General features: G+C 39.0%; 1 pseudogene; it reads right to left on the bottom strand.

Moving 5' to 3' along the window:
• Positions 1–7,076: 7,076 nt before the first annotated feature.
• Positions 7,077–7,173, bottom strand: LOC120104486 (annotated as a pseudogene).
• Between the last annotated feature and the right edge of the window lie 844 nt (positions 7,174–8,017).

Here is an 8,017-nt window from a genome sequence, read left to right as displayed (position 1 = left end):
AATCAGTATTCACTCTTCAGTCTTCAGTCTTCAGTCTTCAGTAGTGTTTGTATCATCATCATCAGAGGATGTTGTATTATATCCACCTTTATCTTGAAGTCTTGCCTCAGCATCCAGCCAATCCTTGAAGCAGAGAAGCATCTCCACCGTTTCGCCCGTCATCCTACTTCTCTTTTCGTCAAGAACACGCCGACCTGCACTAAAAGCGGATTCTGATGCTACCGTGGACATCGGCACAGCTAAAATATCGCGTGCAATTGCAGACATAACAGGATATTGATTTCTAACACTCTTCCATCAAGATAATACATCTAGATTCTCTATTTGATTTTCATCACATGCAGAATGAAGATCATTTCGTAAATAAAATTCTAGTTCACTACTTAAAGATGAAAAAGATGAAGAGGAACTTGAAGCATGTGTGTGTCTTCTCTGTGCAATGAATGAAAAAATAGATGACGAACGAGAACTACTAGAAGGAGAAATAGAGGTTTGTATTTGTGTTCTAGATCCACGAATTTTTTCATCATATATAGCATAAATATCATAAAGAAGGTTTTTTTACCTCATCTTTAGCAGATTCAGCATCTTGATTCATATTTTCAGAGTATGCATCAAGTAAAATTAGCACGCCATTTAATTTAACTCTAGGATCAAATACAGCAGCTAAGTTATGCATAGGACATATCCTGTCCCAATACTCATTCCATTTAGATTCCATTAGGTCAATAATAGGCATTAAAACATCATCATATCTATGTTCTGCAAATTTTTGACTAATTATATATGCTTGTTGTAAAAATGAACATGAAGTAGGGTAATAAATACCAGAAAGAACATTGGTAGCATTATAAAAACTAAGCAAAAAATCTTCCAAAATTTTTTCTTTATTCCAATCAGTTTCAGTCAATGTAAATCCTAATCCACGATCATTAATATATGCACTTAATAAATGTTTATATGGGTATGCATCATATATCATGCTATATGTGGAGTTCCAACGAGTAATTAAATCAAGTTTAAATTTTTTAAAACGTTTACCATGATTTATGCATAATTCCTTAAATTCTTGAAGTCTTGATCTAGAAGCATGAATAAAAGAAACTGCATTTCTAATTTTTGAAATCACATCTTGAATCATGCCCATGCCAGCTTGAACAGAAAGATTTAAGATATGACATGCACATCTAATATGCAGTAAATTTCCATCTAATATGGGATGCAATGAGTCTTTTAATAATACAACAGCATAATTATTATTAGATGCATTATCAAAAGTAATAGACATAATTTTATCATTAATATTATATGAACATGCAGTTTGATAAATTATATTTGAAATTTGTTGCCCAGAATGTGGAAAATCAAAAGCACGAAAAGCAAGAATACGTTTATTTAATTGCCAATCATTATCAATATAATGAGCAGTAATGGCAATAAAACAATTACTACCTACAGATGCTGACCAAATATCAGAAGTTAATGAAATTTTTACATTTAAAGTAGAAAGTGTTTCAATTAAATTTTGTTTCATTGCTAAAAAATTGGTCATAGCTACTCTTCTAAATGTACGCCTACTAGTTCTTTTGTAAGCAGGTTGTAGGTTTAATTGAACATATTCTTCAAAATTAAAAGATTCACATAAACTAAAAGGTAATTCATCCTTAACTATCCATTTTACAAGTGCTTTTCTTTGATTTTCATGATTATATGCAAAATTACCTACAAGTAATCTCCCTTGTATATTAAGGGTACTTTGAGTTTGAGCATGAGAATCATGCATCCTATGACTCTCTTGATGTCTTTTTAAATGCCCTGTTCCCCCACTACTACTACAACTATAAAGTTTGGCACATTTTTTACATTTAGCTTTCCAGACTCCCTCAACCATAACTCTATCAAATTCATTCCATACAGTACTAGTCCTCTTACGAGAAGAGGTTTGACCTTCACTCGGTTCACCAGTTCTAGAGGAACTAGGAACAGGGGGTTGGGGATTAGTTTCTTCTCCCTCAGAAACAGGAATGCCAAACTGACTTTCCTCAAAAGATGACATATCTATGATTAATTCAAAAAATAAAAACTAACCGCAAGGAGGAATTGAGTAGAGGGTCGGAGGGCAGAGGCAGAGCCGAGATTCCGAGCTTCCTCTTGTGCTCTCAACAGAAGCGACCTTCTCTTCTCAACAGGAACCTCCTCTTGTGTAGCACTTGAACAAACTAAAAATTAAATTGCTAGAAGAGCACTTTGAAGAGAGAAATAATAGCAGTAGAGAAGGAGAGAATGAGAGGTTTGGTGTGGTGAGAATGAGGGAGGAATGGGCTATTTATAGAAGCCCAAAATTTTTTTTCCCAAAATACCCCTCAATTCAGCCGTTATTGGACTGTTGGGAGGGGTAAAAGGGTCATTTTCACGAAAATAGCCGTTGGAAATGGCTATTTTCCTCCCCCCTCTCCAGACGGGCCGTGCCTGGCACGGCCCGTCTGGAGCCGTTACGGGCCGTGCCAGGCACGGCCCGTTTGGAGACGTTGCGGGCCGTGCCTGGCACGGCCCGTTTACGCCCGTTACGGGCCGTGCCTGGCACGGCCCGTGGCGTGCCGTGCCCGGCCCGGCCCACCAATAGAGGGGCCTGGGGCCGGGCCGGGCTGGCCTTCCGTGCTGGACGGGCCGTGCCAGGCACGGCCCGTTTAGTCTTTGGGCCCGGGGGGCCTGGGCCGGGCCGGCCCGGCACGGCCCGTTGCCCACCTCTAGTGAGCGCACCTTGAGCGTAGGGGTTGGGGTATTTATTTAATAAAATTTACCAGCTTTAGAGATTTTGATCCTTCTCGAAATGGTCCATCAACTCTTCTTCTACCTTTTCTTCTATTTTTTTATACTAAAAATACTATTGATAGGAATTGGGTTTCTATCATCTTGATATCCATCCATCTATTTAATCTCTTAGGATTAATCTCCTTTTTTTCCCTAGATATGCTATATTATACTATAAATAGATAAGCACCTAAAGCCTAGCAGTTCGGGGATTTATTTAATAAAATATGCCAACTTTGGAGTTTTTGATCCTCCTAAAAATGGTCCAGTAATTCTTCCTCACCTTTCTTCTATTTTTTTATACTAAAAATACTATTGATAGGAATTGGGTTCCTATCATCTTGATATCCATCCAGCTATTTAATCTTTTTTTTCTTAGATATGCTATATTATACCATAAATAGGTAGGCACCTAAAGCCTAGGGGTTTGGGTATTTATTTGCCAACTTTGGAGATTTTGATCCTGCTGGAAATGGTCGAGCAATTCTTCTCCTACCTTTTCTTCTATTTTCTTTTACTAAAAATACTATTGATAGGAATTGCTTCCTATCATCTTGATATCCATCTATCTATTTAATCTCTTAGGATTTATCTTTTTTTTTTCTTAGATATGCTATATTATAGTATAAATAGGCAAGCATATTGAGCTTAGGGGTTCTAGTATTCATTTAATAAAATTTGCTAGCTTTGGAGATTTTGAACTTCCTCTAAATGGCTGAGCAATCCTTTTTTTTTTCTTCTATTTTTTTCCTACTGAAAATACTATTGATAGAAGTTGGATTCCTATTATCTTGGTATCCATCCATCAATTTTGACCCTGATTAGTTTAAAAATATAATCAGTTGGAAGTACAAATAATTTGATTTTTCAACAGATTAAGGAGATGAAAGAGTTGCATGCAAATCTCTCTCATCAAGTTGCAGCAATTAGCATTACTATAAATAATAGTCAAACTGACCAAGTATATATTGTAAGAAATATAAAATCTATAAATAAATCTATCTCATCCTGTCAACTTAAGCTTTTGGGACGAGTAGTGATTTCAACATAATGAGAGCAAAGGATAATGATAGAAACCATCATAATGGTAATTATCGTGATAGAATTCGTCAAGATGGTCACGGCACTCATGATTTTCATTCAAATAACTGCAATGATTGAGAAGGTAGTCTTTACGGAGATCAATAATATCTCGCATAAAGGTGCAGTATTCTCGATGGGAAGGTGTAATCCAATTGGATGGTTTTCTCGAGCCAAAAGCATTTTTTTGCTTCCATGGAACTCCACCTGAATTAAAATTCAAGATTGCTTCCGTCAGTCTCAGAGGAGATGCTACCTGTTGGGGGAAAAATATGTCGCCACGCTTGGGTGAGCAGACCCTCCGAGCAGGGGCCACTCCGAGCAGGGGCCGAACCGAGCCGACCCCCCTTCGGCCTGGCGACACCCGGATAGCCCTACCAACCCTAGGACGTCTGACCTGCGCGCTGAGGTTACATCCTCCTGCAGTACGACCAAAAGACTACGTCTTGTCTTCGCCAATAATTAATGTGTATGGGTCCTGCGGACATCCGGTTCATCCAACAATCAAAGCGCATGGCACCTGCAGGCCCTCAGCCTACTCAACAATTAAAGAGTATGGCTTCCATCGCCTACGGACATCGAGCCTCTCACGGCAAACCCGCATGGCTACGAATGATGGCATGACTCCACGACGACTTGAGCTTTGTCCTAATCTCCTACAGTAATAGCATTGATTCACACGATCGAGCATTAATGCCCAATTATACGACAAACCATTTGCTCTGTCACATCACAGGTAACCCCAGCCCCCTTATAAAAGGGGAATCCTCCATTTTAGACGGGGACAGGTGATGAGAGCACAAAAGTGCGATCTATACATCACTTAAATTAGTATTATTGCTAACAAATAATGAATAAAATTGCCGCATTAATATTATATTTTGTGGGGTGCAGGTGATCGTAAATCATAGCTAAAATGCGCATAAGGTCAGTCCCCAGTTGCACACTAGAAGGAGCATTAGCCAACTAGGTGCAGCCACATCCAGCCGTCCACACCGTCAGCCAGGCATCATACGAATCTCAGCGTCCCGAGTCCAACATCTGGCCGTTCGTGGCGATTCCACCGTGTCCCAGCTCCAGTGCTCAAGCTCAGCCATCCACCTCTTCTCAACCAATTTGCCCATGAGCTTCTCCCAAGCGTGCGACTCCTCATCCCGTGTCCGTGATCCAGCTTCTAGATCTCAGATCCACGCGTCTTCCAGATTCGTTCCCATATCTCTCCCTGCATCCCGATTTCAGCCATCTGAGATCACATCCAAGATTCCAGCATCCCCAGATCTTCTCCGCGTCCATGAGCCAACGTCCGCAACCTCCCGCGAAGCATTCTTCCATGATCCCGTCCGCGAATCATCTCGAATCTCCCGCGCCCAATGCCTGCGATCGTTCGTTCGTATCATCACAAATCCCAGGTTCCGTGATCCAGCTCCCATGATTCCGCGTCCGGATATCTCAGCAACTAGATAGGGATCCATCGGGGGGGATATAGAAGGTTTCTCCCTCGGCTGAAGGGGGGATCCTTCATTCGAAAAAAACAGAGAGCCTCAGCCATTTTTCAAAGAAAAAAAAAGAAGGAAGAAACAGGGGATGCCCTGTTCTTCCAAAAAGAAATTAAAAAAAAGGGAGAGGCTTGTATTTTAATGGAGGGCTGATATCTTCTGAAGGGTGATGGAGGAACCTTTGATGTCCTATTTTCTTTTAAGTAAATTCCTGAACGATTTGATCTCTTTGATTCAACATCTATTAATATGTTTTTTGATTCTTGCATGCCATATCTATGAGATAGATCTTTTATGGTTTATATTTCTTGATTCATGGATTGTTTCGATGTTTGATTTGTCGTAGACCGTAATCGGCACGATGAATACTTAGATCTTGAATTCAATGTTTTTAAACTATATACTCCATGATTAAGAACTAATCTATCTGATTGATCCTTAATCAAGAATCGCAGAATTTAATTGTTGAAAATAATATCATCGAAGGGGATTCCAGAATCCCTACACCATCTTAATCTATCCAAATTTCGATTCTCCATTTAACTGATTTATTTCTATTTGCAAAACATCATCTTTACCCACAAATTTATTGAATTAATTATCTGAAATTATACTAGATAATCTCATATATATTTCGTTCCCTGAGGATTCAACTCGGACTCCCGAGAATTTACTACTTGTGCGATTCTCCTATACTTGGGAGATTAGTTTTGCGAAAATATTTTTGCGAACGCATCAAGTTTTTGGCACCGTTGCCGGGAAACGGCTTAGTTATTAGTATAATTTTAGATTTATTAGTACCCTATCAGTTAGATTGAATATTATAGTAAAACTAAAACTGAAAAAAAAAAAATTTCTGCTGTTTTTATTTCCTGCACAGTCTGCATCAAATTTTGTCGTCTGGTGTAGGACACAAGTTTCTTTCATAGGAACGGTCTGATTGATATTCTGAGATTTTTACGACCATTAAATTAATATAAAACCTTGCTGCTGTCTGCTTTGAATTTTCTGTGTTTAATTTTTTTTTAGAATCAGAATTTTATTATCATCATATCTCATTAACCCTTGTTGCTAATTAAAATTGATAAGAACTTTAAGAAAAGATCAAGGGTAATCATTAAAAAAAACAAAAAAAAAACAAACAAATAAATAAACTCTAAAATTTTGTATGTTAGGTTGGAATAGGGACAACACTGGGCGCCTGAATCAACAAACATTTGACAATTCCTTAGATCATAATATTGAAAATCTTACGCAAAAATCTCAGATCTGGTGAGATGGCTGATGATGTAGGAAGTCACCATGGTGATGAAGGTAGACCCCCAGTTATGACACTTCGACAATACTTACACCCCACTAGGACTAGTCAACCTTCATGCATGATTATTCCTGAAAATGTAGGACACTTTGAAATCAAACCAGGAGTAATTCAATTGCTGCCCAAGTATTATGGAATGGAATCCGAGAACCCTTATCTTCACCTTAAGGATTTTGAGAAAATTAGCATCACATTTAGAGTGCCAAATGTATCGGAAGATGTCCTTAAATTGACCTTGTTTTCTTTTTCCTTAAAGGATAAAGCCAAAACATGGCTGAACTCTTGAGACCTAGATCGCTAGGAACATGGCATGATATGCAAAGAAAATTCTTGAAAAAATTCTTTCCCGCACAAAGGACTAACTTTTGAAAAGGCACATTAGTAATTTCCAACAAAAAGACCATGAACATTTTATGAATGCTGGGAGAGATTTAAAGATTTGCTTCTCTCTTGTCCTCATCATGGGTTTGAAACATGGAGAACATTAGTTTCTTTACGAAGGGTTGTCTCCACAGTTGAAACAATTTATAGAGACTATGTGCAATGGTCTATTTCTGGAAAAGCAACCCGATGAGGCATGGGACTATTTAGACTCTCTCGCAGAGACTGCATAATTATGGGATACAGGGATAGGATGAATAAACCTTTGCCTAAGCCTACTAGCATTGGACACGGGGGCCTTTACAACCTTAGTACTCAGGATGATATTCAGGCTAAAATGGCAGCCCTTACTAGGAAGGTAGAGAAAATTGAACTTAGAAGGATTGAACCCGTCAAGACCGTAAACATAACAACGAGTGTTGTAGGATTTGTGAGATGCCTGGCCATCTCACCACTGATTGCCCCACAATACCCGCATTCAAGGAAGTCTTGCACGATCAGGCCAATGTTATGAATACCTATCAAAAATCTTTCAATAATCCTTTTTCGGGTACTTACAACCCTGGATGGAAGAACCATCCAAATTTCAGGTGGAGGAATGACCAACCTCAACAAGTATATAACCCAACTCCTCCACCTCCGCAACCTCATTATGCACACGCACCCCCTCAAAAACCCAGTCTCGAATAAACTTTGCAATCTTTCATGCAAGGTCAAGCTAAAATCAATGATGAATTAAGAAATCAACTGACAACGCTGACCACTGCTTTAAGTGCTCAAGAAAGGTAAGCTACCAGCTCAACCACAACCTAATCCTCAAGTCTATGGCGGTAGCAATGCATCATCTTCAACTTCGCATAAAGAACAAGCAAAGAGTATAATAACTTTGCGAAGTGGAAAGTTATTGACCGACCAGTCCCAGAACAAACAC

Source organism: Phoenix dactylifera, chromosome 18 (genome assembly GCF_009389715.1).
Source record: "Phoenix dactylifera cultivar Barhee BC4 chromosome 18, palm_55x_up_171113_PBpolish2nd_filt_p, whole genome shotgun sequence".
Lineage (NCBI taxonomy): Eukaryota > Viridiplantae > Streptophyta > Magnoliopsida > Arecales > Arecaceae > Phoenix > Phoenix dactylifera.
Note: the sequence above shows the minus strand (reverse complement) of the source record. Positions and strands in the feature narration are given on the sequence as shown.